The sequence below is a fragment of the Sturnira hondurensis genome, unplaced genomic scaffold (genome assembly GCF_014824575.4).
Source record: "Sturnira hondurensis isolate 20B ecotype Veracruz unplaced genomic scaffold, ASM1482457v3 Scaffold0022305, whole genome shotgun sequence".
Lineage (NCBI taxonomy): Eukaryota > Metazoa > Chordata > Mammalia > Chiroptera > Phyllostomidae > Sturnira > Sturnira hondurensis.
Genome location: NW_028094936.1, coordinates 915,508 through 943,449, shown reverse-complemented (window position 1 = coordinate 943,449; position 27,942 = coordinate 915,508).

Below are 27,942 nucleotides of genomic sequence, written 5' to 3'. Positions count from 1 at the left end.
TGTGGTTTTTCTTTGCTTTTCTTTACCAGATGTATTACATTTACTGATTTACGAATATTAAACCATCCTTGCATCCCTGGGATGAATCCCACTTGGTTGTGCTGTATGATCTTTTTGTTGTATTGTTGGATGCAATTTGCCAATATTTTATTGAGGATTTTAGCGTCTATGTTCATCAGCGATGTTGGCCTGAAGTTTTCTTTCTTTGTTGTGTCTCTATCTGGTTTTGGAATTAGGATGATGCTGGCTTCATAAAAAGGGTATAGGCGTCTTCCATCATTTTGGATTTTTTGGAATAGTCTGTGAAGAATAGGGGTTAGCTCTTCCTTAAAAGCTTTGTAGAATAGTCCTGTGAAACCATCTGGTCCAGGGCTTTTGTGTGATGAGAGTTTTTTTGATTACTTCTTCAATTTCATCTGCTCTTATTGGCCTGTTCAGGTTTTCTACTTCTTTTTCATTGAGTTTTGGAAGATTATATTTTTCTAGAAATCTGTCCATTTCACCTAGGTTTTCAAATTTCTTGGCATACAATTCTGCATAGTAATTCCGTACAATCCCTTCTATTTCTGTGATATCAGTTGTGATCTCTCCTCTTTCATTTTTGATTGTGTTTATTTGGATCCTCTCTCTTCTTTTCTTGATGAGCCTACTTAAAAGTTTGTCTATTTTGTTTATCTTTAAAAAAACAACTCCTAGATTCATCGAGCCTTAGAATTTTGCTTTTAGTCTCTATGTCATTTAATTCTGCTCTGATATTGGTTATTTCCTTCCTTCTACTTGCTCTGGGCTGTCTTTGTTGTTGTTCCTCGAGTTCTTGGAGGAGTCAGGTTCGGTTGTTTGTTTGAAATGTTTCTATCTTCTTTAGGTAAGCCTGTATTGCTATGAACTTCCCCCTCAGGACTGCCTTCAGTTTGTCCCATAAGTTTGGGGTTGTTGTGAGTTCATTTTCATTTGTTTCCAGAAACTTTTTGATTTCTTCCCTAATTTCATTCTTGACCCATTCCTTGTTTAATAGCATACCATTCGGTATCCATGCTTTGGGGTGTTTTGGGTTTTTTCATGTGGGATTGGTTTCCAATTTCAGTCCCTTGTGATCAGAGAAAATGCTTGGTATGATTTCTATTTTCCTGAATTTGTTGAGACTAGTTTTGTGTCCTATCAGGTGGTCTATCTTTGAAAATGTTCCGTGGGCACTTGAAAAGAGTGTGTATTTAGCTTCTTTGGGATAGAGGGCTCTATATATATCAATTAGGTGCATTTCATCTAGAGTGTCGTTTAATGCTACAATATCTTTGTTGATATTTTGTTTGGAAGATCTGTCCATTTTTGACAGTGGGATGTTAAAATCCCCTACTATAATTGTGTTGCTGTCAATATCTTTCTTGAGGTCCTCTAGGATTTTCTGTATATATTGGGTGCTCCTGAGTTGGGTGCATATATATTTACAATGTTGATGTCTTCTTGGTGAATTTTTTCCTTGAGTAATACGAAGTGACCTTCTGGGTCTCTCTTTATGGCCCTGTTTTTTAAGTCTATTTTGTCTGATATGGGAAATGCTACCCTGGCTTTTTTTTTCTTGTCCATTTGCTTGGAACATTTGTTTTCACCCTTTCACTTTTAGTCTGTGGTGGTCTTTTGACCTGAGGTGGATCTCTTGTAGGCAGCATATGTGTGGGTCATGCTTTCTTAACCATTCAGCTATTTTGTGTCGTTTAATTGTTCCATTTAATCCATTTACTTTTAAGGTTATTATTGAAAGGTACTTATTCATTGCCATTTGTGTATCTCCGTTCCTCTCTGTCTCTCTCTTTTCCTTCCTTTCCTTAAAGGAGCCCTTTTAGTAATTCTTGTAGAGCTGGTTTGGTGGAGGCATATTCTTTTAGACTTCTTTTGTCTTGGAAGCTCTTTATTTGGCCTTCTATCTTGATTGAGAGCCTTGCTGGGTAAAGTAGCCTTGGCTGTAGGCCTCTGTTTCTCATTACTTGAAATATTTCTTGCCATTCTCTTCTTTCTTGGAGTGTTTCCAATGAGAAGTCAGTAGCCATCCTTATTGGGGCTCCCTTGTATGTTACTTCCTTTTTCTCCCTTGCTGCCTTTAAGATTCTCTCTATGTCTTGGAATTTTGCCATTTTAATGATGATGTGTCTTGAAGTGGGCCTCTTTGGGTTCCTCTTGGATGAGACTCTCTGTGATTCCTGGATTCATGTGACTTCATCTCTCCTCAACTTAGGAAAATTTTCTGTCATTACTCTTTCAGGTAGGTTTTCTATCCCTTGTTCTTCTTCTCCTTTTGGTATTTCTATTTTTTGGATATTATTTCATTTCATATTGTCTTGCATTTCTCTTAAACTCTCCTCATTTTTTCTGATTCTCTTTTCCATTACTTGGTCCATCTGGGAGATCCTTTCTACCCTGTCCTTGAGCTCTCTTATGCGGTGTTCCACCTCATCAATCCTACTCTTCATACCTTTTACTGTGTTCTTCAGTTCAGAAATTGTATTCTTCATTTCCTCTTGGCCTTTGCTGATGGTTTCTATTTCCTTTTTCATGTTGGTATAGTTTGCAGTGAGTTCATTGTAGCTCCCCTGTAGTTTTTGGTAGCTTGTTGTAAGCTCTTTGAATTTCCTGATAACCAGTGCTTTGAATTCCATATCTGATAGTTGACTTGCCTCTATTTCATCTAACATTCTTTCTGAGGCTTCCTCCTTTTCTTTCATTTGGGGATTATTTCTTTGTCTTCCCATCGTTTGTGATGCTCTTCTTGTTGGCCTCAGCTTCTTAAATTGATCTGTTCTGGTTCCCTAGGTTTATGGTTTGAACTTCTGTGGTGGGATACTTGTGAAATTCAGTGGTGCAGTCTCCTGTAGGTATGTTCGTGTTCTCCGCTTCCACTACTCCTCTGTTTGATTTCCACCTGGTTAAACCTTTTCTTCTGGTCTCACTAGCTGCAGCAGCCTGAGGGGCTGTTAGTGTGGCCTTTCTTGTGCCCCGATGTGCTCAACTTTTCTCGCCAGTGCCCTCCCAAGATCCAGACTGGCGTCCCCCTCCCTCACCCCACTGAGAGGGGATTTTCCCCAGGCTTTCCAGCCCTACTTTGGCATGAGGGCACGAGCTCCCAGCCAGGCTTTCCTGGTCTCGCAGGCCTAGGTGTGGACCTTTCCCTGTGCTGTGGCTGAACACACAGGGCAACTCACAATTCTCCCAAGCCAACAGCCACAGCTTGACTCCTGGTGCTTCTCAGTCTGCGCAGGCTGAGTAGGGATGGAGCTGGTGACTGGCTCTCTTCCAGGGTCCCTGCCAGGAGCCCAAGACTCCTCGAGACTATAGGAGAGCCGGCGTAGGCCCTGAGCCTCCGGGAAAGCCTGGGTGACAATGTTTTCCATGCCAAGGGCCGGCACAGGCCCCATGGCTGGGAGAGCATGGGGGACTTGCAGTTACCCAAGCCGACAGCCACGGTTTGGCGGAGAGCCTGCCACCACCTCTGCGCTGCTCCCTCATACCTTGTTGATCCGAGGTCATTTCTTCTCCTCAACCTCTGGTCATTCAGTGTTTGCTACACTCTCTGGAGTCCTGCCTTCTTATATGCTGGGTCCCTGTTGGGCATCTGCTGTGCTCTTCTGCAGATCAGCCCAGTCTTTCTCCAGTGCATGGAGGGAAGCGAAATCCTTTGTCCTACTCTGCCGCCATCTTCCTCCCAAGTCAAGAGTTTCTTTATCTTCTCCTATAATCAGACTTCTTAAAGAAGTATCTATTTTATGATTCTATCTCTACTCTAAATGTTCCCTGAATATTTACTATTGAGTAAACCTACTAGAATTAGCAAAGTGCTTTGATACATGACAGAAGAAAGAATAACTTCTCAAGTAGAAGGAGATTGGCTGCCTGAATGAAGAGCTTTGTGATGTGAAATGCTCAGCATTTACAGGATGCAATGTCAATTTTGGTTGCTGTTTTTTGTTTTTTAATCTTGGCCCTGAGGTTTTATTTCCTCAGGGTTTTATTCCACTTTTCTTGATCTGTGTTAGATTCATGTTTTCATGTTTCAATAACAACACCAGAATTTTCTGGCTCTTAAGCAGAGCTAATCTCAGATGCCCTCCAAGTTCACCCAGAGGATGTGAAGCTTCCCCAGGAAGAAGACAGTACACAAATCTTCTTAAACCCATTTAACAAGTGTTATCCAGGCCTTACAAATGGACTTCAAAGAGAGTTCAGTAAAACTCCTGGTGGTTTCAGAACTCCTGGAAATTGGAAACAGGACAGGCACCAGTATCTTCCATGTAAACTAATTTCCAGAGCTCACATTCAGTGTTCTGCACTTTGATAAGCATTTAGAAAAGGTACTATTACTACTGACAATTAACAGGCAGCTGCTTAGCCTAGGTTTTTTTCCAAGGGGGAAGAGTCAGCAGAAGGTCACTCCAGCAACCTGCTAAGACCAGGGAGACTGACATGAGGGCACAGCACCCCTCAGTTCTTACATACAGGAGCAGATGCTGTGCTCAGAACAAGTTCTGTCAAGATGGCCAGGCCTCAGTGTCAAGGTAAATAGGTTATTTACTATGTTGCTCACCTTCCTACCAAGATTAGGGCCAGAGGCCTGGAAATGGCAGGATACAGGTCCTCCCTCCTATGCAGGATCTCAAACACAGAAGTGTAAATGGATTTTTATTTTTGTACATTAACTTTAGCCCTCTTTACACAGACACTGAATGCTTGTTATTTTCATGAGAAATTTCTTTTTAAAAAGCCTCATCTGCTTCTACTCCCACAGAACTGTTCCTTTAGTCAACAGTTCATTCATTTCCCTGGGAACATAGGAAAGCAGAGATTTAGCTTCTGCTGGTCTGCTCAGACACTCAGGCTCTCACTGGCAAGGCTGGCAGGAGGCCCAGTGTGGTCTCCTTGCCCTGGGACCTGGAGCCTTGAGAGTCTACTAAGAGTTCCAGTTTCAGGTTTTCTGAATAGATTTCGGAAACCTAAAGGAGACTTGGACACTCTTTGAATAGGCATCAGTGAGATTTGGCAAAGAACAAATAATACTTTATTTCTGGGCCATTTTCTTTGGTATTTAATCAGTTCTGGGTCTCACCACAGCTCCTCCCATAAAAATTGGTTATAAAAGTAGAGGAGACTCAACCAACCAGCATTCTTTGCTACTCAGAGAGCATAAGGGACAAATGTGTGGGAGAGAGACAAGACAGCAGATATTTAAGAAACAGGTGCTCTTGGTTGCTCCAGTCTCAACTCCTGAGTTGCCAACTGTCCTCAGGGCAGGACTGGACCTTGGTGGTTCTCTGTGTTCCCTGCCTCCCAAACCACAAGGAACAAAATCTGTTGCCCTGCTAGGTAAGTGGGATGGCCCTAAAATAAGCTGACAAAACTCCAAACTTCCACTAGTACTGCTCAGGGACTCACGTCTGCTTTGATCATGTTCTGATTAAAACACTTAAGAGTAAAGTGTAAAGGTCTTAACGTGACATCAAAAGACTTCCTGGGCCTTTTCTACCTCTCATTGCATTTATCGGTGTTGGTTCTCTCAGCTCATACCACTGGTCTTCACCACCAATTTTCCTAGACTATTCTTCCTCTAGCCCTTTCTACAATATTTCCCTTCCACCACCCACATACAATGCACACATACACTCATATCATCCGGCTAGTACTTACTTGTCCTCTACACTTCAGCATTGTTGTCACTGCCTTTAGAAATGTTTCCCTTATTGCCCAACCCCAAAGTGTATTAGATATTCTCCCAAGTACTTTATAAAACCACCCCCATTCCCGTGGGGAACTCTGAATCTAGGTTTTTGCCACTCCTAATATACTTCCCTGGGTTATAGGCTTTTCTGCGAAGAGCTTGATAAACGTGCAACTTAGTATCAATATGACAAGAAGCATCATCAAAGTTTCATTGACACCACATTCTGTGTTAGTCCTCATTCAACTGCAGGAGAAATACTGGTGGATGACAGTAGCTGTGTAAAGAGGGTGAGATGGCTTTTCCTGCTGGGCATGCAGCACATTAAGCCCATAAAACCAAACTCAGCTCAGGACCTCCTGAAATGGAAATAACAGATTCAGTTTGGGAGAGAAATATGTAAGAAAAGGCTTGCATAAATTAAGTTGGAGGTGGAGAAGAAAGCAGAAGTGATACATGAGAGTTCTCCAATACTTAACGCTTGTTGAATAAGACCCTATGAGAGCTGTAGATGTGCTTTGTCGGGAGGAGTTGGTCCATGAGCTCCTCTAATTATAACCAAAACTTCAACAATATGTACATTTTTCTTCCTGGAGAGAAAGTCCACAGCTTTATTTTGTTTCTCAAAGAGGTCCCCAAAATATTAAAAACCAACATGTGACTGATAGCCAAAAACTATAAAAACTAATGATGTGTATTAACAAGCAGAATTTGGGATAGGTCAAAGACAGGATCAAATAAGAAGTGAATATATCCAATAGGAGAAGGGGTAAAAGAAAGAAAAGAATGAAAAGGAAAACTCCACATTGTTTATGGCAAATGTTTATAAAAGTGCTCTTTAGGTAAGGTTTTCAGATGAGTTTTCTCTATTACATATTGCTTACAGCCTGACCTCTTCTGTAGTTTGGCCCTGTAGTTTCACCCCGTTGGTCTTAAAGGTAAGATTTTCTAGCATCTGATAAGTTTAATATACTATAAATCATTAGTATGATAATATACTTTTTTCTAGGATGTCTTTAGCTTCATATAGTTTCTGGACACTCTTGGAGAGAAATCAGCACTCAGAAATAGCCACTGAAACCATCTTAATTCAGGGTATTATCTGTGCAATCATTCATAGTTTTCAACAGTTCTCCAAGCACCTTAAGAAACATCCAATACAGGTGTGTGATCATCCTGTAGATGTGAAAGACCTTTAGCTATGAAAAAGTCAGTATAGACTAGAATGAGGTCTTACTGTTATTCTTCCAAGCTCAAGAATAAACCTGCTTCCAGGAACATGACAGATTTAAGTATTGTTTACTTGCTGAATTTCATAACAAATAAAACCATATGTGTCTTTCATCTGTGAGTTAGAAGTATTTCCACCCTGGATATTTTCCTTGAAAAATTAGATGGGAACTCATCACGTTGGTGCTGGCTTATACATTTTCAAATGTCATGTCAGCAGGGAAGAGAAGGTGCTTCTGTGTGCTTCCCCTAGAGTCCTTCACAGAAAGGCAGCAATCTGACTGGCAGAGTGAGGCTTAACCTCAGCCTGCATACCAATGAGAGCTGTGTCTGTCACCTTGGGCACCTGAAGTTGACCCTGCAGGGAACAGAGACTTCAGGAAAGGCTTGCTTTAAAAATATTGAATGTCATGTTTATATTAGCCTGGTGGTTATTTTTATTATTAGCCTGGTGTAAAGAGTGTAAGAAGAGAAGCAAGGAGAAAAGTTAGGGATTGAGGGCCTGGGACTAGAAGACATAAATGTAAGCAGAATTTTGAAAAAATATTTAGGATACAAAGTGGGTAACTTTGATGATTTCCTTGGATATTGAACAGTGTAGGGAGGGGAGAATCTCTGATGAATCCCAGGTTTCTTTCCTAAGTGGTTGTTGCATGGTGAGCCACAATAAATACAGGTAGGGATCACAGAAAATAAGTTTTAGGAGAAAATAATGATATCAGACCCCTTGAACTATGAGATATCTGGTAACAACTACATGTACACATTTTATGGGAAAGTAGGTATATGCATTTGATATACGAGTAAAAGGTAAAGGTGGGCAAGAGAGTTTGGGGTATTTGTTTTATGAATGATAGATAAACAAAAAGCATGAGTGGGGTTACCATTGACAGCAATTGAGTAAGAACTGTTGTAAGCCAAGTGGGAATCTTGGGAACACTGATATTATATGAAGAATATGGAGAAGAAATGCTTAGATTTGTAGAGAATGTATCATATGAATATAAGGAGAAGAAATAAGAGCAAAATATTGAAAGTTAGTGGATAGGATATTGGTGGTTTTTTTGTCTGGACCAGTTTCAAAGTTGTGGTAAGTGTAAAAGACATGCTATAAGGGTGTGAGATGAGAATGGGCAGTGAAAATAATTAGAAAGAAAATAATATTTGACTTTTTCAGTATCCTTGACTTAGAAAAAGAGGGATAAGTCAAGAATAAAAGGATACTACTACTAATGGATGGTATGTTTTAGGATTTTTATGTTTGAATGTTTCTTTCTTTTGATGAGGAAGACCTGATCAAGTTTATAAACCAAAGGAAATGAGACAGTAGTGTAGAATAAGATAAAGGCAAAGGTTGCGGTAAGGAATGATGGAACCAGGTCCTTGAGGGACAAAAGAAGAGAGGATCACATGCTCGCAATAATACTTTGGCTGTCAACAGAGGGAATAACAAGATGTTGGAGGGAGAATGAAACATCTAAAAACTAAAAAAATATATAGCCACTCTCCTCAATATTATCCAGAAATGATGGGGGATGGGTGGTCATTTTTTGAGACAAGGGTAGGTATTGGATGGTGGGCTTTAGAAAAGTTCCATGTTTTAAATAATTGCATTTAGTAACCAAACCAAAGACTAGAAGAGGAGTGATCAAGGAATATTACTAGACCAGCACATAGTAGAGGAAGAACTGAAGGCTATGCAATGTGAAATTAAAAAAAAAACAGTGATGGGAAGGAAATTGGGACTCAGATCAATGGTTTGGACCAGAAGGAAGAAATAAACATTCAGCCACTACAGAATGAAGAAACAAGAATTTTAAAAAGTGAGGAGAGGCTTAGGACAACTTTAAACATTCTAACATGAGAATCATTGGGGTGCCAGAAGGAGAAGAGGAGGAGCAAGAAATTGAAAACTCATTTGAAAAAATAATGAAGAAGACCTTCCACAACCTGACAAAGGAAATAGACTTCCAGGAAGTCCAGGAAGCCCAGAGAGTCCCAAAAAAGTTAGCCCCAAGGAAGAACACAACAAAGCACATCATCACTAACTTACCAAGGTTTAAAAATAAGAATAGAATCTTAAAATCAGCAAGAGAAAATGAGTAAGTTACCTACAAAGGGGTACCCATAAGACTAACAGCTGATTTCTCAAAAGAAAGTTTACAGGCAAGAAGGGGCTGGAAATAAGTATTTGGAGTCATGAAAGGCAGGGACCTAAAAACAACATTACTTTATCTAGCAAGCTACCCTTGAAATGGAAGGGAAGATAAAGTGCTTTCCAGATAAGGTCAAGTTAAAGTAGTTCATCATCCCCAAGTTCTTGTTATAGGAAATGTTAAAGGGACTTATCTAAGAAAAAGAAGAAGATAAAATGTGAACGGTAAATGACAACACACTCAAAACTATCAACAACTGAATCTAAGAAAACAAAAACAAAAATGAACTAAGCGAACAACTGGAACAAGAACAGATTCACAGAAATGTAGATCACAAAAAGGGTTATCAGCAGGGAGTGAGAAAGTGGAGAATGGGGGAAAATGTACAGGGGATAAAAACAAATGATAGCTACAAAATGAAGGGAGTTTAAGAAGAGTATGGGAAATGGAGAGGAGAGGCCAAAGAACTTATACATATGACCCATAGGCATGAACTAATGCGGGGGAACGCTTGTGGGAGGGTTGTACAGGGTAGAGGGGAATAAAGTGGAGAAAAAAATGGGACAACTGTAATAGCATAATCAATAAAATATATTAGAAAAATAATAAATAAATAAAATGAAATACATATCATGGTCTGAACTTGTTGAATTTCCCCTGCTATAATTAACATGTAATCAACATTAACTGGAAAATTGATATGTTTTACCATTATCATTTTAAAAATTGTGCCTTTGGGTAACTGACTTAAGAAGAATTAAAAAAAAATAGACTAATTGAAATGCACAAAACACTGATGGCAGCAGTAATTAAAACAACTTTATTTCCCCAAGTGTAATCCAACATAAAATATTATGGGAATATTTCAGTTGAGAAATTCCAAAGACTTACATAAAGTTTAGTCTGATTCTCATATAATAGGTGTTATTTCTTCATTTTATCTTAGCTTCTATATCATTTTCAGCAATTTGCAAAATGTGCCAAATAAATTAATATTACTTCACTGATCTGGGTATTTCTTAAGATTGCTCTTAGTCAACTCACCATCACCCCCACCTACCTGTGGTAAGTGAGCAAAAGTGGGTTGATTTTTTTCATTGCTGTTTCCCCTAAAGATCCTCTCATTTGCCAATGTAATTTTGAACTAAGGGTTAGATTTTTTACAGGCAAGAAGGGGCTGGAAAGAAATATTCAAAATCATGAAAGACAAGGACCTATATCCCAGATGACTCTATCCAGCAAAGCCATCATTTAGGGTGGAAGGGCAGATAAATAGTAGTAGTTCTTTCTTTCTGCTGCATAGTATTCCATTGTGTAAATGTACAGAATTATTTTATCTACTCATTTATTTGTGGACATTTTAGGTGTTTCCAACACTTCGCTGTTGTAAATAATGCTGCTATAAACATTGGGGGACACAAGTTCTTTTGAATTGGGAATTCTGGATTCTTAGGTTGTACTCCCTGCAGCAGGATTGCTGGATAAAAATGCAGTTCCACCTTTAGTTTTTTGAGGAAATTTGATATTATTTTCCACAGTGGCTGCACCAATTTGCATTCTCACCAACAATGTGCTATGGCTTCCTTTTCTCCACAACCTCACCAGCCATTTTTGTTTGTTGGTTCATTTATAATGGCCATTCTGACCAGTTTCAAGTAGTATCTCATTGTGGTTTTAATTTTCATCTCTCTGATGGCTAGTGATGTTGAGCATTTTTTCATCTCTATGGGCCTTCTGTATGTCCTCCTTGGAGAAGTGTCTATTCAAGTCCTCTGCCCATTATGTTGTTGGGTTGTTTGTCTTCCCTCAATGGAGTCATGTGAGTTCTTTGTATATTCTGGAGATCAAATCCTTGTCCAAGATCTGGTAAGTATATTTTCCCATACAGTTAGTTCCCTTTTCATTTTGCTGAGTTTTTTTTTTTTTTAGCCATGCAGAAGTTTGTTTTATTTTTATTTTACAAAGTCCCATTTTTTCATTCTTTTCTTTATGTGCATTGCTCTAGGGGACATATAGATGAAAATATTGTTGCATGGACTATCTGAGAGTTTCCTGCCTATGTCTCTTCTAGGACTTTTATTGTATGACAACTTTTATCCACCTTGAGTTTATTTGTGTGTATCATATAAGTTGGTGGTCATTTCATTTATTTTTTGCATGGAACTTTCCAGATCTCTCAACATCATTTGTTGAGAGGCTATTTTTACTCCATTTTATGCTTCTGCCCCCTTTCTCAAGTATTAATTTACCATAGGGTTTTGGGTTTATTTCTGAGCTCTTTCTTTTGTTCCAATGGTCTTTGTGTTTGTTCTTATGCTAGTACCAGACTGTTTAAATTACACTAGCCTTGTAATATAGTTAGATATCAAGCATTGTGATCCCTCCTACTGTTCTTCTTTCTCAAAATTGCTGCATTATTCAGGATCACTCTAATGGTTTCATGTTAAAATAGAAATATTTGTTACATTTATGTGAAATATGTCATTGGTATTTTGAAAGGGATTGCATTGAATTTATAGATCTCTTTGTGCAGTAGGAACATTTTAATGGTGTTAATTCTTTTAATTCATTAATATAGTTTATGCTTCCATTTATTTGTGTCTTCCTTAATTTCTTTATTTAGTTTGGTGTAGTTTTCTGAGTACAGGTATTTTACCTTCTTGGCAAATTTATTCCTAGTTATTTTATTTTTCTTATTGCTATATGAAATGGGATATTTTTCCTAATTTCTCTTTCTAATATTTCATTGTTACTATACAGAAACGGCCTTGGTTTCTGAATGTTGACTTTGCCAAATTCAGTTTTTAGGTAGAGTAGATTTTTCTACAGTCTATAGAGTTTTATCTTTACACTATCATGCCATCTGTAAACTGTGACAGCATTTCTTCCTTTTTCTACTTTTAATACCCTTTATTTCCTTTTCTTGTCTGATCACTGTGGCTAGCACTTCCAATACTATGCTGAATAGAAGGGGTAAAAGTACCCACCCTTGTCTAGTTCCTTATCTTAGTGGAATAGTTTTTTGTTTTTGCCCATTGACTATGATATTTGTTATAGGTTTCTCATATATGACTTTTATTGTGTTGAGGTATGCTCCCTCTATTCCTACTTTTCTGAATTTTTTAAATCTCAAATGGATGCTGCACTTCATCAAAAGCTTTTTTAGCATCTAATGATAATGTAGTTTTGTCTTTCATATTGTTTATGTGGTGTGCTACATTTTTTGTTTTGTGGACATTGTACTATCCTTGCATCCCTGGGAACAATCCCATTTGATCATGGTGTATGACTTCAAATTTATATCTGGATGTGGTTTGCCAATAGTTTGTTGAGGATTTTAGTATATTCATTCATCAGAGATATTGGCCTTCAGTTTTCTTTCTGTATTGTATCTTTATCTGGTTTTGGAATTAAGATGACACTGGCTTCACAAAAACAGTTTTTGAGTCGCCTTTCTTGAATTTTTCGGTATAATTTGAGGAGAATCAGGGTTAGTTCTTCTCTAAATGTTTGCTAAAATTATCCTATGAATCCATCTGGCCAAGAGCTTTTGTGTGCTGGGATTTTTTTTATTACTGCTTCAATTTTACTGGCTGGTATCAGTCAATTCAGACTTTCTGCTTCTTCTTTACTCAGTTTTGGAGGATTATATATTTTTAGAAATACTTTCATTTCAACCAGGTTATCAAATTTCTTGGCACATATTTGTTCATAGTAATTTCTTATGATCCTTTGTATATCTGTGGTATCAGTTGTAATCACTCCCTTTCATTTCTGATTTTATCTATTTGGGTCCTCTACCTCTTTTTGTGATGAATCTGGTTAATACTTGAAGATTTTGGTTACCTTTTCAGAGACTCATCTCATAGGTTTATAAATCCTTTGCATTCTTCTTTTGGTGTCTATGTCATTTAATTCTGCTCATATTTTGATTATGGCCTTCCTTCTACTTACTCTGGTCTTTGTTGCAGTTCCTCTAGTTTTGGTAGATGCAGGGTGAAGTCATTTATTTGAAAGTTTTCTATCAATTTTAGGTATGCCTGCATTGCTATGAACTTTCCTCTCAAGACTGTCTTCACTGTGTCCCATAGGCTTTGGATGTTTTGTGTTCATTTTCAGTTGTTTCCAGAACATTTTTTATTTCTTTCTTGATATCATTGTTTACCCGTTCATTGTTTAAAAGCATGTTATTTATTCTACATGGATTTAAGTGTTGTGGTGTTTTTTTCTTTGAAGTTGGTTGCTAATTTTAAGCCATATAGATCCAAACAAAAGTCCTTGATATAATTTCAATTTTGTTGAATTTGTCGAGGCTTGTTTTTTTTTTTTCCTACCATGTGGTCTTTCTTTGCAAATATCCATGAGCCTTGAAAAAATGTATATTTTGCTTCATTGTGGTGAAAGTTTTTGTATATATCAGTTAAGCCCATGTGATTTAACGTGTTGTTCAGTGCAAAAATATCCTGGTTGATTTTTTGTTTGGAAGACATATCCATTGTTGACATTGGGCTATTAACATCCCCTGATATGACTGTGTTGTTGCTGATATCTTCCATGAAGTCCTCAAAGATTTCCTTTATGTATTTGGTGCTCTTGTATTGTGTGCATTTTCTTATAATGTTTGTAACTTCCTCTGAAAATCTTCCCTTCAGAGTTATGAAATTATTTTCTTTGTCTCTTTTTATGTCTTTTATGTTGAAATTTATTTTGCCTGATATAAGTGTTGCTATCCTGGCATTTTATTTTCTGTCCTTTTACTTGAAATGTTTTGTATAAAGCCTTCACTTTCAGTCCGTTCAGGTCTTTTGTTCTGTGTTGGGTGTCTTGCACACAGCATATATTCAGGTCAGGATTTCTTATCCATTCAGCCACCCTGTCTTCTGACTGAAGCATTTAATCCATTCACATTTAATGTGACTACTGAAATATACTTATCCATTGTCATTTTTTGCACCTGTGTTCCTTTCTCTTTCTCTCTACCTTCTTCTTAAAGCAGTACCTTTAGCATGTCTTGCAAAGCTGATTTGGTAGAGGTGTATTCTTCTAACTTTCTTTTGTCTGGGAAACTTTTTTCACCTTCCACTTAATTTCTTTTTAATTGATATTCAAGTACGGTTCTTTCTATTTACCCCCAGTCCTCTCACCCACCCCAGCCATTCTCACTTCCCACCATTGGTCCCACCCCACTTTGGTTTTGTCCATGTTTCCTTTATACATGTTCCTGAAAACACTTCACCCTTTACTCCTCAGTTTGTTCTTAATTTCGATGGCTGTGGTTATATTTTGCTTTCTTGTTTTTTTTTTTTATTTTTTGCTTGATTAGGTTCCACTTGTAGGTAAGATCATATGTTATTTCTCTTTCACCACCTGGCTTATTTCGCTTAGAATAATTCTTTCCAGTTCCATCCCTGCTGTTGCAAAGGGTAGGAGCTCCTTCTTTCTTTCTGCTGGGTAGTAAGTATTCCATTGTGTAAATGCACTATAGTCTTTTTGATTTATTCATTTATTATGGACACGTAGGTTGTTTCCAGTACACTGCTATTGCAAATTGTGCTTCTATGAACATCGGAATGCACAGATTCTTTTGAATTAGTCTTCCAGGGGTTTTAGGGTATAATACCAGCAGTGGGAGTGCCAGGTCAAAAGACAGTTCTATTTTTAGTTTTCAGAGGAAATACCATAGTGTTTTCCACAGTTACTGCACCAGTCTATATTCCCACCAAGAGTACACTAAGGTTTCCTTTTCTCCACAATGTCTCCAACACTTGTTTTTGTTGATTTGTTTATAATGGCCCTTCTGACTGGTGTGAAGTAATATCTCATTGTGGTTTGAATTTGCACCTCCCTAAAGGGTAGTGATGCAGAACATTTTTTTTCATGTTTCTGAGCCCTCTATATGTCCTCCTTCAATAAATGTCTGTACAAGTCCTTTGCACATTTTTTAATTGGGTTGTCTTCCTGGATTGGAGACATATTTTGGAGATCAAACCCATGTCCAAGGTAGCATTGTCAAATATGTTTTCCCATACAGTTGGTTATATTTTCATTTAAATGCTGTTTTCTTTAGCCATGCAGAATCTTTTCATTTTGATGAGATCTCACTTGTATGTTTTTTTTTATTTATGTCCCTTGCTGTAGGTGACATGTTGGAGATTTTACTGTTTATGTTCTCCTCTAAGATTTTTGTACTCATGACTTATATTTAACTCCTTTATTCATCTTTAATTTCGTTTTGTGTATGGTGTAAGTTGATGATTGAAGTTCATTTTTTGTATGTAGCTGTCTAGCTTCCCTGACATCATTTGTTGAAGAGACTATTTTTACTCTATCTTATGCTTATGACCTCTTTGTCAAATATTAATTGGCTATATAGACTTGGGTTTATTTCTGAGATCTCTATTCTGTTCCATTGGTCTATGTGTCTGTTTTTAAGCCAGTACCAGGCTGCTTTGCCTACAGTGGCTTTGTAATACAGTGTGATATGAGGTATTGTGAACCCTTCTATTTTGTACCTCTTTCTCAAAACTGCTGTGGCTATACAGAGTCACTTATGGTTCTCTATAAAATTTTGAAATATTTCTTTTGTATCTGTGAAAGATTTCATTGGTACTTTAATAGGGATTGCACTTAAGTATAAATTTCTTTTGGTAGTATGCACATGTTGTTGATGTTAATTCTACCAATCCCTGAACATGGTACATGCTTCCATTTGTTTGTGTCTCCCTTAATTACTTTTTTTATGTAGTGTTCAGAATATAGGTCTTTTACCTCCTTGGTTAGGCTTATTCCTAGGTACTTTATTTTTCCTAATGCTATATCAAATGGGATTTTTTCCTGATTTTTTTGATATTTCATTTTAGTGTACAAAATACCATTTATTTCTGAGTATTGACTTTGTACCCACTGTTATGCCATATTTATTGATTAGATCGAGTAGTTTTTTGGCAGAGTCCATAGACTTTTCTATACACACTGTCATGTCATCTACAATGACAGTTTTACTTCCTCCTTTCCAATTTAGATGCCTTTTATTTCACTTTCTTGTCTGATTGCTGTGGCTAGGACTTCCAATACTATGCTGAATAAAAGTTGTGAAAGTGGACAATCTTGTCTTGTTCTTGACCTCAGTGGGAAAGAGTTAATTTTTACCCATTGAGTATGAAGTTGGCTGTAGGTTTCTGGTATATACCTTTTATTATGTTGAGGAATGCTCCCTCTCTTCCTACTTTGCTGAGTGTTTTTATAATAAACAGATGCTGTAACCTATCAAATGATTTTTCTGCTCCCATTAATGTGTTTTTCCTTTCATTTTGTTTATGTGATGTGTTATGTTTATTGCTTTGTGAATATTATGCCATTTTTGCATCCCTGAGATGCATCCCACTTGATCATGGTGTATGATGTTTTTAATGTATGCTGAATGCAGTTTGCCGGTATTCTATCAAAGATTTTAGAGTCTACATTCATCAGCGATTCAGCTTGTAGGGTTTTTTTATTTTTATTTTTTCCTTTTTTGTGTTCTTATCTGGTTTTGGGGTTAGAATGATGCTGGCTTCATAAATTGGGTTTGGGAGTCTTTAATCTTCTTTGGCTTTTTTTTAATAGTCTGTGAAAAAATTGGAGCTAGCTCTTCCTTAAATGTTTTGTGAAATTCTGTGAAACCATCTGGTCCAGGGCTTTTGGGTGTCCGGAGATTTTTTTTTGTTGGTGGTGTTTTGTTTTGTTTTGTTTTGTTTTGTTTTGTTTTAGTGTTTCAATTTTTTCAGCTATTATTGGTCTGTTCAGGCTTTTTGCTTCCTCTTCAGTGAGTTTTAGGACATTATATTTTTCTAGAAATTTGTCCATTTCACCTAGGTTTTCAATTTTTTGGCATATAGTTCTTCATAGTAATTTCTTACAAGATTTATATTTCTGTGGCCTCTCTTGTGATTTTTACTCTTTTATTTCTGCTTGTGTTTATTTGGGTCCTCTCTCTTCTTTTCTGGATGAGTTTGCCTAAAGTTTATCACTTTTGTTTATCCTTTCAAAGGACCCACTCCTGGATTTATTGATCCTTAGAATTGTGCTCTTAGTCTCTATGTTATTTAATTCTCTCCTGATCTTTTTTAGTTCCTTTCTTCTACTTGCTCTGGGCTTTTTGCTGTTCTTCCTCCAGTTCTTGTAAGCATAGGGTGAGGTTGTTTATTTGAAATGTTTCTCTCTTTTTTAGATAGGCGTGCATTGCTATTAACTTCCCTCTCAGGACTCCCTTCACTATGTTACATGTGTTTTGAACTATGGTGAGTTCATTTTCACTTGTTTCCAGAAAATTTCTGATTTCTCCATTGATCCCACTCTTAACCCATTCATTGTTTAACACTATGCTATTAAGTTTCCATAAATTTTAGTATTTTTGAGTTTTTTCCTTTTGGTTGGTTTCCAGTTTCAGTCCCTTTTGGTCAGAGAAATGCATGATATTATTTCAATTTTCTTGAATTGGTTGAGGCTTTTTTGTGTGTCTTATTACGTTTTCTGTATTTGATAAAGTTCCTTGTGGTTTGGAAAAGAATGTGTATTTTGCTTCTTTGAAATGAAAGGTTCTGTATATATCAGTTAAGTCCACATGATTTAGGACATTGTTCAATGTCACAATGTTTTTGTTTATATTTTGTTTGAAAGATGTATCTATTTTTTTACAGTGAGGTGTTAAACTCCCCTACTGTGATTGTATTTCTGTCAGTAACTTTCTTGAAGTCTTTCAAGATTTTCCTTATATATTTTAGTGCTCCTATGTTAAGTGCATATATATTTGTAATATTTATGTCTTCTGGATGGATTCCACCCTTGAGTATTATGAACTTACCTTCTGGGTATCTCTTTATGGCTCTTGTTTTGAAGTCTATTTTGTCTTACTTAATTATTGCTGTTCTGGCTTTTTTCTTCCTGTCCATTTGCTTGGAACACTTTTTCCAACTCGTCACTTTTAAAAACTATATTTTTTGTTCAGTAGAGTTGTTTGTATTTCTCCACCCACCCCAGCCAAACCCACCTCCCTTCCTTGCTTCCACCCTTGGTTTTGTCTATGAGTCTTTTATAGTAGTTTCTGAAAACCCTTCTCCCCATTTCACCCTCCCCTCTCCCCTCTGGCTATTGTATGTATATATATACATATATATATATATACATACAATATACATACATATATATAGTTCTTAATTTCATCTGGTTATATTTTGTTTGCTTTCACTTTTAATATATGTAGGTCTTTTGTTCTGAGTTGGGTCTCTTTTCTGCAACATATTTGTGGGTCTTGATTTCTTATCCATTGAGCTACTCTGTGTCTTTTTGTCATAGTATTTAATCCATTTGCATTTAAAGTTATTATTGATAGGTACTTATTCATTGACATTTTAATCCTTCATACCTGTCTTCCTGTTTCACCTACTCTTTTCCTCCATGATCTTATAGCAGGCCCTTTAGCGTATCTTGCAGTGCTGGTTTGCTATAGGTGTATTTATTGCTCCTGCTTTTGTCTTGGATAATCCTTATTTCACCTTCCATTGTAATTGAGAGCCTTGATGGATAGAATAGATTTGACAGTAGACCTTTGGAATACTTCTTGCCATTCCCTTCTGACTTGAAGTACTTCAACTGACAAGTCAGCTGCTGGCCTTTTCAAGGCTTTCTTATATATCACTTCCTGTTTCTCACTGCCTTTATAATTCTCTCTTTGTTTTAGAATTTTGCCATTTTAGACTTCCGCCAAGATGGAGGCATAGGTGGAAACACTGTGCCTTCTCCCACAACCAAGTTTGAATAAAACAAAGGTTTGGAGAAACAAAGACACAACCAAAGGACAGAAAATTGAATTATACGGAGGTCCGACTACATCTAACCGTTCAAAGGGGACGGTAAGAGGGGCGGAGCCAGCAGCGAGCAGGGTCGGGCAGGACAGGGCCCCCGACCCAGGCGTGAAGGCAGACGGGAACCACTTGGGGTGCGGGGCAGACCGCGAGCGCATATTCGCGCACAGTGAGACAGACCACGCAGGCCCCAGGGGGCGAGGGCTGACGGCGGTGGCACACTCGAGAGCAGTGGGACGAAACGCGTGGGCCAGGTGACTGCAGCAACTGGGGCACCGGTGAGGGCCGTAGCGGCAGGCGGAGGACAGGACGCCATAGTCCCTCTTTGACCCCGCCCCCACATACAGCGTCACAACCCAGCGACTTAGTTGCCCTGTTCTAGTGAACATTTTAGGGCTCTGATCCTGCTATGGAACAGGCACGAACAACCTGAAAGATGGCACAAGAAGAGCTCAAAGTCCAAGAGCCAATAACTCTCAGCGACCAAGAAATTGCCAGCCTCTCAGAAGCACAATTCAGGACACTATTTATCAGGATGCTCACAGAACTGGTAGATTATAGTCACAAATTAGAGGAACAAAGTCACAAATTAGAGGAATATATGAAGGCTAAACTAATTGAAATGAAGGGAGATGCACAGGAAACCAATAGTGATGGAAAGGAAACTGGGACTCAAATCAATGGAATGGACCAGAAGGAAGAACAAAACATCCCACCAGAAAGGAATGAAGAAATGAGAATTCAAAAAAATGAGGAGAGGCTTAGGAACCTCCAGGACATCTTTAAACGTTCCAACATCCGGATTATAGGGGTACCAGAAGGGGGAAAGAAACAGCCACGAGTGGAAAACTTATTTGAACAAATAATAAAGGAGAACTTCCCCAGTCTGGCAAAGGAAATAGACTTCCAGGAAATCCAGGAAGCTCAGAGAGTCCCAAAGAAGTTGGACCCAAGAAGGAACACACCAAGGCACATCATAATTACATTAGCCAAGACTAAAATGAAGGAGAGAATCCTAGAAGCAGCAAGGGATAAGGGGACAGTCACCTACAAAGGAGTACCCATCAGACTGTCAGCGGATTTCTCAAAAGAGACCTTACAGGCAAGAAGGGGCTGGAAAGAAGTATTCCAAGTCATGAAATCCAAAGACCTACAGCCAAGATTGCTTTATCCAGCAAAACTTTCATTTAGAATGGAAGGACAGATAAAGTGCTTCTCAGATAAGGTCAAATTCAAGGAGTTCATCATCACCAAGCCCTTATTATATGAAATGTTAAAGGGACTTATCTAAGAAAAAGAAGATGAAAAATATGAACAGTGAAAGGACAGCAAACTCACAGTTATTAACAACCACACCTAAAACAAAAGCAAACTAAGAGGACAGCTAGATCAGGAGCGGAACCATAGAAATGAAGTACACATGGAGGGTTAGAAAATGGGGGGGTGGGAGGGGGAGAAGGGGGGAGAAGGCACAGAAAATAGCATAGATGGTAGGTAGAAAATAGATAGGGGGGAGGGCGAGAATAGTGGGGGAAATATAGAATCCAAAGAATTTGAGACACGTGGTTATAAACTAAGGGGGGCAGAATGGTGGGGGAGGGAGGGTGCGGGTGGAAGGGATTGAAGGGGGGGAATAGAACAACTGTAATGGTATAATCAATAAAATATATTTAAAAAAAAGAATTTTGCCATTTTAAAGATGATGTTTCTTGAAATTAGCCTCTTTGAGTTTTCTTTGATTTGAACCCTCTGTGCTTCCTGGATTTGTGTGACTTTTTCTCTTATCAAAAGCATCATTACTTTTTCAAAAAGATTTTCTGTCCCTTGTTCTTCTTCTTTTCTTTCTGGTATCCCTATTATGTGGATATTATTATGTTTCCTGTTGTCCTGCAGTTTCTTTAACACCTCTTTATTCTTTCTAAGTCTTTTTTTCCTTTTCTTGCTCTTTCTGTTTATTTTTTACCATGTCCTCCAGCTTGCTGATTCTATCCTCTGTTTTATCTAGCCTGCTTTTGATTCGTACTGCGTTCTTCAGTTCAGAAATTATATTCTTAATTCTTCTTGCCTTGCTGATAATTTCTATTTCTTTTTTCACAGTGATATAGTTTGCAGTTAGTTCATTGTAGTTCCCTGCAGATTTTTGTGATTCACAGTGAGCTCATTAAATTTCTTTATAACCATTGCTTTGACCTCTATATCAAATAGTTGACTTGCCAGTATTTCATTTAGCATTTTTTCTGAAGATTCCTCCTTTTCTTTCATTTAGGGATTGTTTCTTTGTCTTCACATTGTTTGTGAGAGTTTTCTTGTTAGCCTCTGCTACTTAAATCAATCTGTTCTGACTCCCTCAGTTTGTGATGTGAAGTTCTATTGCAGAGTAAACCTGAGGAATTCAGTGGGGTAGTATCCCTGATCCCCTGCACTTGGTGCTCTTGGGATACTGTTTTTGTTGACTCTCTGGATGTATATGGATTTTGATTGTTACTGGGTTATTCCTTGGTGGGTCCTTCCCTTCAGCTGGTTAACTGAGTGTCACTCCACCTACCATGTCTTGTGCAGTTTGTGCAGGTGATGCCAGAGAAAAACTACTGCCAGTGAGAAGAGCCACATCCATAAATATATCCCCACTGCAAAGTCAGTATCAACAGTAAATGAACCAGTATTACGAAGGGTGTATAGACATTAAGTCTATTATAGGAAAGGAGTAAAATAAACTATACTATAAATTTGAGTGGCTTAATGTGCACAAACTTACTGTACAAAAAAATAATAAAAAGCTATGCAGGAAAGAAAATATCACTAATCATGGAGAAGACCACAGTGGATTTCATCTTAGTGGCATTTGTATTTACCTCTGATTTTTTTCTTTCTGGACCACCTCAGGTCATTTCAGATGTTGACCCCATTTGACCTTAGGCAGCCTATTTTAGACTGCCAGAATCTTCTCTCTATAGTTGTCTCATTCAGATGTTAATTAATAACTTTACACTCAGCAGTGTGGCTTAAGGCTGATAGGGCAGGAAATGATTCCTCCTGTGGTTGGCCACCATCCATTCTAATTGAGAGCCTTTGGGTTGAGTGTTATCGGTTGCAAAGTCTTTGCTTTTCAGTAAGTTGAATATTTCTTGCCATTCCCTTCTGGTTTGTAGTGTTTCTGCTTTGGTTTCTTTTTTTACCTTTTTTCCAAATTTTTTTATTTAATTATTTTTCAAGTACAGTTTTCTGTCTATTACCCCCATCCCATCCCGTGCCTCGTGCTCCCCCCTCCCTCCCATTTCCACCCTTCTCAGTTGTTGTCCATGTATCCTTTACATATGTTCCTCTAAATCCCTCCCCTATTTCCCCTGAAATTCCCTCCCCTCTGGTCACTGTCAACCTGTTCTCTATTTCAGTGTCTTTGGTTATATTTTGCTTGTTTGTTTTGTTGTTTAGCTTCCTGTTAAAGGTGAGATCATATGGTATTTTTCCTTCAAAGCCTGACTCATTTCACTCAGCGGAATGCTTTCCAGTTCCATCCATGATATTGCACAAGATAGGAGCTCCTTCTTTCTTTCTGCAGCATAAAATTCCGTTCGGTATATGTACCATAGTTTTTTGATCCATTCATTTACTGATGGGCACCTAGGTTGCTTCCAACCCTTGGCTATTGTAAATTGTGCTGTTATGAACATTGCGGTGCATATGTTCTTTGAGACTGGTGTTTTCGGGTTCTTAGGATACAATCCAAGCAGTGAATTGCTGGGTCAAAAGGCAAGTCCAATTTTAGTTTTCTGAGAAAATTCCATACTGTTTTCCATAGTGGTTGTACCAGTCTGCAATCTCACCAAGATTGGACTAGGGTCCCCTTTTCCCCACACCCTCTCCAACGTTTGTTGTTTATTGATTTGTTTATGATAGCCATTTTCATCAGTGTAAAGTGGTACCTCATTGTAGTTTTAATTTGCATCTCTCTGATAGCAAGCGATATTGACCATCTCTTCATGTGTCTCTGGATCCTCTGTATGTCCTCCTTGGAGAAGTGTCTGTTCAAGTACTTTCCCCATTTTTTAATTGGGTTAGTTGTCTTCTTAGAGTGAAGTTCTGTGAGTTCTTTCTATATTTTGGAGATTAAACTTTGTCTGAGGTGTCATTGGCAAATAAGTTTTCCCAAACAGTTGCTTCTCTTTTTATCTTGATACTGTTTTCCTTGGCCATGCAGAAGCTTTTAATGTTCATGAGATTCCATTTGTTCATTCTCTCCTTTATGTCCCTTGTTCTAGGAGATGTATCAGTAAAAATATTACTGCGTGTAATATCTGAGATTTTCCTGCCAATGCTCTCCTCTAGGGCTTTAATGGTTTCCTGGCTTATATTTAAGTCTTTTATCCTCCTTGAATAAATTTTGGTGTATGGTGTAAATTGGTTCTCAAGTTTCATTTTTTTGCATGTAGCTGTCCAATTCTCCCAACACCATTTGTTGAAGAGGCTATTTTTACCCCATTTTATGTTACTGCCCCCTTTGTCAAATATTAATTGACTGTAGAGATTTGGCTTTATTTCTGGGTTCTCTATTCTGTTTCATTGGTGTATGTGCCTGGTTTTATGCCAGCACCCGGCTGTTTTCATTACAGTGACCCTGTAATACAGTTTGATATCAGGTATTATGATCCCTCCTGCTTTGCTCTTCTTTCTTAACATTGCAGCTGCTATTTGGGGTCTTTTATGCTTCCATATAAATTTTTGAAATGTTTGTTCTGTGCCTGTGAAATATGCTATTGGTACTTTAATAGGTACTGCATTGAATCTGTAAATTGATTTGGGTAGTATGGACATTTTGATGATGTTAATTCTTCCAATCCATGAACACGGTATATGTTTCCATTTGTTTGTGTCTTCCTTGATTTCTTTCTTCAGTGTTGTGTAGTTTTCTGCATGCAGGTCTTTTACCTCCTGGGTTAGGATTATTCCAAGATATTTTATTTTTGTTTTTGTTTTTTTTTAATATAATTTTTTAAAATTCTTGTTCACGTACAGGTTTCTGTCTTATATTCCCAACCCTGCCCGCTCCCCACCCATGCTCCCCGCCTCCCTCCCCTTCCCACCCCCCACCCCTAGTTATTGTCCATGTGTCCTTTATACTTGTTCATGTGAGTCCATTCCCTTTTCCCCTATGATTCTCTTGCCTCTCCCCTCTGAACCCTGTCAGCCTGTTCCATATTTGAGTGTCATTGGTCGTATTTTGCTTGCTTGTTTGGTTTGTTTAGAATCCTGTTAACGGTGAGATCATATGATATTTGTCTTTCACCGCCTGGCTTATTTCACTCAGCATAATGCTTTCCAGTTCCATCCATGATGTTGCAAAGGGTAGTAGTTCCTTCTTCCTTTCTGCGGCATAGAATTCCATTGTGTAAATGAACCATAGTTTTGTGATCCAGTCATTGACCGATGGGCATCTAGGTTGCTTCCAACTCTTGGCTATTGTGAATTGTGCTGCTATGAACATTGGGGTGCATAGGTTCTTTTGGATTGGTGTTTCAGGATTCTTAGGATATACTCCTAAGAGTGGAATTGCTGGGTCAAAAGGCACGTCCATTTTTAGTTTTCTTAGAAAATTCCATACTGTTTTCCATAGTGGTTGTACCAGTCTGCAATCCCACCAACAGTGAACTAGGGTCCCCTTTTCCCCACAACCTCTCCAGCACTTGTTGTTTGTTTCTTTGTTTATGATAGCCATTCTGACTGGTGTTAAGTGGTATCTCATTGTGGTTTTAATTTGCATCTCTCTGATAGCTAGCGATATCGAGCATCTTTTCATGTGTCTCTGGATCCTCTGTATGTCCTCCTTGGAGAAATGTCTGTTCAAGTCCTCTGCCCATTTTTTAATCGGGTTGCTTGTCTTCTTTGAGTGGAGTTGAATGAGTTCCTTGTATATTTTGGAGATTAAACCTTTGTCTGAGGTATCATTGGCAAATATGTTTTCCCAAACAGTTGCTTCTCTTTTTGTCTTGATACTGTTTTCCTTAGCCATGCAGAAGCTTTTGATTTTGATGAGATCCCATTTGTTTATTCTTTCCTTTATATCCCTTGCTCTAGAGGACGTGTCAGTAAAAATATTGCTGCATGGAATATCTGAGATTTTCTTGCCAATGGTCTCCTCTAGGGCTTTAATGGTTTCACGGCTTATATTTAAGTCTTTTATCCATCTTGAATTTATTTGGGTGTATGGTGTAAGTTGGTGCTCAAGTTTCATTTTTTGTTTTTGCTATATCAAATGGCATTTTTTCTTGATTTGTGCTTCTGCTGATTCATTTTTAGTATACAAAAATGCCTTTGATTTCTGGATATTGACTTTATATCCTGCTGTTTTGCCAAATTCATTTGTTACTTCCAGCAGTTTTTTGGTAGAGTCCATAGGATTTTCTATGTACACTATCATGTCATCTGCAAAGAATGACAGTTTTGTTTCCTCCTTTCCAATTTGAATACCTTTTATTTTATTTTCTTGCCTAATCATTGAGGCTAAAACTTAAAATACTATATTAAATAGAATTGGTAAAAGTGGACAACCTTGTCTTGTTCCTGATCTTAGTGGAAAAGATTTTAGCTTTTGTCCATTGAGTATGATGTTGGCTGTAGGTCTTTCATATATGGCCTTTATTATATTTGGGAATGCTCCCTCTATTCCCACTTTGCTGAGTACCTTTATCTTAAATGGGTGTTGTGCCATATCAAAAGCTTTTTCCGCATCTATTGATATCACCATGTGTTTTTTGTCTTTGCTTTTGTTTATGTAATGTATTACATTTACTGATTTGCGGATATTGAACCATCCTTGCATCCCTGGGATGAATCCCACTTGGTCGTGATGTATGATCTTTTTTATGTATTGTTGGATGCGATTTGCCAATATTGTGTTGAGAATTTTAGCATCTATGTTCATCAGTGATATTGGCCTAAAGTTTTTTTTTTGGTTGTGTCTCTATGTGGTTTTGGATATAGGATGATTCTGGCTTCATAAAAACAGTTTCGGAGTTTCCCCTCATTTTGAATTTTTTGAAATAGTCTGTGAAGGACAGGTGTTAGCTCTTCCATAAATGCTTTGTAGAATTGTGTGAAACCATCTGGTCCAGGGCTTTTGTGTTATGGGAGCTTTTTGATTACTGCTTCAATTTCATCTGCGGTTATTGGTTTGTTCAGGCTTTCTACTTCTTCTTCTTTGAGTTTTGGAAGATTATATTTTTGTAGAAAGTTGTCTATTTCACCTAGGTTTACAAATTTCTTGGCATACAGTTCTTCATGGTAATTTCTTACAATCACTTCTATTTCTGTGGTATCAGTTGTAATTTCTCCTCTTTCATTTCTTATTGTGTTTATTTGTTTCCTCTCTCTTCTTTTCTTAATGAGCCCACTTAAAGGCTTGTCTATTTTGTTTATCTTTAAAAAACCCATCTCTTGTATTCATTGATCCTTAGAATTGTGCTTTAAGTCTCTATGTCATTTAGTTGCTCTCTGATCTTGGTTATTTCTTTCCTTGTCTTTGCTCTGGGCTGTCTTTGTTGTTGTTCCTCGAGGTCTTGAAGGCGTCGGGATATGTTGTTTGTTTGAAATGTTTCTATTTTCTTTAGGTAAGCCTGTATTGCTATGAATTTTCCTGTCAGGACTGCCTTCACTGTGTCCCATAAGTTTTGGGTTGTTGTGAGTACATTTTCATTTGTTTCCAGAAACTTTTTGATTTCTTTCCTAATTTCAATCTTGACCCATTCATTGTTTAGTAGCATACCATTCTGTCTCCATGATTTTTGGTGTTTTGGGTTGTTTCCTGTGGTGTTGGTTTCTTTTTCAGTCCCTTGTGGTCAGAGAAAATGCTTCATATAATTTCAATTTTCTTGAATTTGTTGAGGCTCATTTTGTGTCCTATCCTGTGGTCTATCCTTGTAAATGTTCAATCTGCATTTGAAAAGAATGTGTATTTAGCTTCTTTGGGATGAAGGGCTCTATATATATCAGTCAAGTCCATGTTATCTAAGGTGTTGTTTAGTGCAGCTATATCTTTGTTGATATTTTGTTTGGAAGATCTGTCCATTTTTGACAGTGGAGTGTTAAAATCCCCTACTATAATTCTGTTTCTTTTAATATATTTCTTGAAGTGTTCTAGGATTTTTCTTATATATTTGGGTGCTCCTATGTTGGGTGCTTATATATTTCTGATGTTAATGTTTTCTTGGTGCACTCTTCCCTTGAGTATTAGGAAGTGACCTTCTAGGTCTCTCTTTATGGCCCTTTTTTTGAAGTCTATTTATCTGATATTAGAATTGCTACCCCGGCTTTTTATTTCTTGACCATTTGCTCAGAAAATTTGTTTCCAGCCTTTCACTTTTATGCTGTGATGGTCTTTTGTCCTGAGGTGGGTCTCATGCATGCAGCATATGTGTGGGTCATGCTTTCTTATCCATTCAGCTATTCTGTCTTTTGATTAGAGCATTTAATCAATTTACCTTTAAGGTTATTTTTGATAGGTAGTTATTCATTGGCTTTTTTGTACCACAATTCCTCTCTGTCTGTCTCTTTACCTTCCTTTCCTTAAGCAGTCCTTTTAGTACTTCTTGTAGAGCTGGTTTGGTGTAGGCATATTCTTTTAGAGTTCTTTTGTCTTTGAAGCTCTTCATTTCGCCTTCTATTTTGATTGAGAGCTTTGCTGGGTAAAGTAGCCTTGGTTGTAGGCCTCTGGTTTTCATTACTTGAAATATTTCTTGCCATTCTGTCCTTACTTGGTATGTTTCCTTTCAGAATTCAGTAGCTAACATTATTGGGGCTCCCTTGTATATTACTTCCTTTTTCTCCCTTGCTGTCTTTAAGATTCTGTCTTTGTCTTGGAATTTTGCCATTTTAATGGTGATATGCCTTGAAGTGGGCCTCTTTGGGTTCCTCTTGAATGGGACTCTCTATCATTCCTGGATTCGTGTAGCTTTTTCTCTCATCAAATTAGGAATATTTTCCATTATTACATTTTCAAATAGGTTTTCTATCCCTTGTT